This window comes from Aegilops tauschii, chromosome 2, assembly GCF_002575655.3.
Source record: "Aegilops tauschii subsp. strangulata cultivar AL8/78 chromosome 2, Aet v6.0, whole genome shotgun sequence".
Lineage (NCBI taxonomy): Eukaryota > Viridiplantae > Streptophyta > Magnoliopsida > Poales > Poaceae > Aegilops > Aegilops tauschii.
Genome location: NC_053036.3, coordinates 426877103 through 426881076, shown reverse-complemented (window position 1 = coordinate 426881076; position 3974 = coordinate 426877103).

The window sequence follows — 3974 nt, the reverse complement described above, 5'->3', positions numbered from 1 at the left end:
GAGCGGCCAACTCGATCCGAGTCGGATGTGCACCAAGGATATGCCGCACGACGAGGTGGCCCATATGGTGAATTATCTTGCGAACTGCAAGCTCTCTGCAGAGTGGCGGTTTGGCAAGGAGCCATATTCCCGTGCACATCCTCCGCCTACGGTATGTTCTCTTTTTCCCTTTCTTCTCTTAGTTTTGTCGTCGAGTTCCTCTTGGCCGACTATGACCAGTCGGCACGTCTTGGCAGAGCCCTCTCCTTCGACCTGCAGCCGAGTCGGAGGCGGAGCGCCGATTTCTCCCCGACCGGGCGGAGCATGACCTGGAGGACCACGACTTGGGGATGGCTGCCATGGACGAAAACACCGAGGCGGGTGGCGCCGAAGCCGGCGGCGAAGCAGGCGGCTCCGAGCTTGGAGCCAGCTTCGACGACTGGCCGGATGACGACGAGGCGGAAATCGTCCCACGCCGCCAGCCGGCGTCCGGCCACGGCGCGGGTTCCTCCGCCGCGCCGCCTGCTCGGGGCGGCGGCCAGAAGCGCCGGGCCGTGTCGGGCTTGTTCGGTAGTCGGCCGAAGAAGCCTAAGGGCGGGGCGGCGGCGACCAGGCGGGATGAGGCGGCCGTGAAGGCGGCCCGCTTCCGCAAGGTGGTGAAGCAGCCGCAGACGGTGTCGGCGTAAGTGTATATTCCTTTGTACATTCTTTCTTCTTTTGTTGATGATTTCTGAATCCTTGTCCTTTCTCAAAAATCAGGGCTCCGCTTTCTCTTAAGCGGGTTGCTGCCGCCTCCGTCGTTGGATCACCGGGAGGATCCGGGAGCACCCGCCGCATGGACCCCCATGCCGAGCTTCAGGCGGCGACGGAGCAAAACACGCGGGAGGCGGAGGAGTTGAGGGCGGCTGCCGCCAAGGCGGCACAGGAGGAGGAGGAGGCGGCGAAGGCGCGTGCCGGCGCAGCGGCCAAGGCCCAAGCGGAGGCTGCGGCCGCGGCAACAGCGGAGGGGGCCTTGCTCGTCACCCCTCTGCGCGTCGCGGCGCCTGAGGCCCCGGAGCCCCCACCGGAGGAAGCCGGCGGCGACCAGCCGGGGTTGGAGAGGGAGGACGACGTCATCGTCCCGGAGAGGGAGGCGGCACCGGCCTCGCCGACTGGGGCGGCTCAAGGCGGCCGGCCTAACGTGCCGCCTGCGCAATCGGCTGGGGGCGAGCCGGCCGCGAGGACGGACCTGGTGGTCCAGTCGCCAGCGCGCGGGGAAGGCCACTTCGGACCTGCAGAAGGCCGCGGGCTCCGGCTCGTCGGCCCGGGACGTGGAGGCGGCCAGTGCCAGCTTGGGGTGGACGCCGGGTGGAGGGACGGCCGTGGTGAACGTGGCAGCGCAGGAAGTCCGGAACCGGCTTCAGTCCCAGGCTGCGGTGCTGAGGAAATACAATGACGAGTTCCTTGCGACGCGAGCGGCCATTCGGGTTAGTCTTCCCATTTTTGCTTTTTTGACCTTGGTTTCTTCCGTGGGGGCGCGTCAGCGCACCCACTGGGTGTAGTCCCCGAGTTCCGAGTCGGCTGCTGAGCAGACGGCTTGGAACTTCTTAGCTGGCTTTGTTTGCTATCTTGTTCTCATTCGCTTCTCTGCCTGACTTGCAGGACTACCACAACCTCCGCGCGGCCGCCTTCAACTCCCAGGCTCGGGAGCTGACCCAGAAGAATGCTGATCTATCTGAGAGCCGGGGTAAGTGCTTCATCTTTTATCTCACGTGGGGGCGCGTCAGCGCACCCACTGGGTGTAGTCCCCGAGATTCGGGCCGACTGCTGGGCAGTCGGGTCGGATCTTTCTTGACGACTTCTTCCTTATTGCTTCTTTCTTTTCTGCCATGCCTGCAGTGGCCAACGCCAAACTGAGGGAGCAGCTGGGTGGGACTCAGGCCGCCCTCCGCGCTAAGGAGGCCGAGTTTGACGCCTTGGCCCAGGAGCGTGACCGCCTGGCCAAGAGGCTGGCCGACCAGGAGGAAAGCCACAAGGCGGCCCTGAAGGCAGTGCAGGACAGCGAGGCCGCTCTTCAAGCTGAATATGAGACGGAGGCGGCAAGCTGGGCCGAGGCGAGGCAGTCGTTGATCAACGGATTCGGCCAGATCGAAGACTTGGTTGACGGTAGGCCGCCCTCTTCTTCGTCCCTTGCTTGCCGCTTGTCGTTTGGTTCATTTTCTGACTTGGTGTTTTTCTCTTCTGTCTCTTTCTTTCTTGCACAGAGTACTTCCCTGGCTACTCTACTGCCGCCAACCAGGTCATCGAGGCCCACCGCGAGGCGCAAAGGCAGGCTGGTTCCAAGATCGCGCTGAACGCTCGCCGGTCGCTGGAGGAACATCTCTTGGCGATTCAAGCCCGCCTCCAGCCCGCTCACCGCATGCTCCGCCGGCTTCAGCGTGTTGGGGCACAGGTGTTGGCCGCTCTCTGGTCTGGTGAGGTGATTCCCCGGACCCCCAGTCGGACTGTCGACTGGCTGGAGGTGGCGGCCGGCCGCTTCGAGGCCTGGAAGGCTTCTGCGGCTCGGTCCGGCGCCAGGCGGGCGCTGGAGTTCATCAAGGCCTGGTATCCCGAGCTGAGTCTGGACCAGCTGGCCACCTGGTGGCAGGAGGCCGACACGGAGTTGGAGCCGGCGCGGCCGGCTATCATCCAGCGAGCCTCGGCGATCGCCGACTACACCGACACCAGCGCCTTCGCTCCTGAGGTGGATGACAACGGCGTTGCCCAGCCGGAGGAGTGGTTCGGGCTGAACCCGGCAGACGGCGAGGACTCGGCGGAGGAGATCGACTCCAGCGATGAGGGCAAGGAGGAGGAGGAGGGTGAAGACGCCGCGCCAGATGGTGGAGCGGCCGATCAGCCTCAGCTTGACCGTGCCTCCAGCAACAAGGCACGCGCGGGCGCACCGCCTGCAGCCGGCGATGACCAAGCCAAGGCTCGTCAGCCGGCCACTCCAGCCGGCGCCGCCGTCTCCACCGACCAGCCCGGCTCTCCTGCTGTGCCCTTAGTCTAGTCTGCTGCCTCTACTTTCCTGTTTTACCACTCTTGGAACAGTGTTTTGTTAAGTTTGCACAATTCCACCCACTGGGGGTGTATTCGAACTATATTGACTGCCGGCCTGTTGAAGGCCTTATGTGTAAATATAATTATGCATGCGTTTGGCTTTCCCTTGTTCTTTGCTTTTCATCCTTCGGTTGTTTCCTTTGCCGCCCTCCCTTGGTTGCCGCCTTCCCAGCCGGACAGCTGCTCTGCAGTCTATGGCTGGAGAAGTGCTTGGCCAGTTGGGAGGGCAAGTACTCTAGCTTTGTTGGATTATAGCGAAGTGACTGGGAGGCCGGCCAGCCGGCTGTTTTGACAGCCGGTAGGCGTGGTTGGAGGCCGTCTTTGTGTTATATAAGTTCGTTAGTCCTTAGCCGTTTTTCGTGTGGGCATCCTTTCTGCCTTTGGCTCTTGCCAGTCGGACAGTCGGTTCTTCGAGCTGCGACTTTCAACAAGAGAGGGCTCGGGTGCCGGCACACTACTTGTCTGACTTCAGGTAGAACTTTTAATATAACTTAAGGCGGCCAGTCCCCGGGCCGACTAGTTGAACCCGGTGCCAGACAGAAAATCAAATGTAATAATACATTTATGAGTATGACACTCGTTATTCATAGATAAAGGAGGGCAGTCCCCGAGTGCGCCTCGGGGGGCCCATTTGTCTCATACTTAATACAAAAAACGGTAGCATGATACATACTGCTTTCAACTATAAAATCTTCTCAGGAGGTTTGCGTTCCATGGTCGTTCCGACTCCTTGCCGGAATCATCCCTCTTGCGTGCTCTTGGCTTCTGTGCGTCGATCAGGTAGTAGGAGTCGTTGCCTAGTGCCTTGCTGACGACGAAAGGGCCTTCCCAAGGGGCCGAGAGCTTGTGCTGGCTGGCTGTTCGCTGGATCAGCCGGAGCACAAGGTCGCCCTCTTGGGAGGATCTTGGCTTGACTT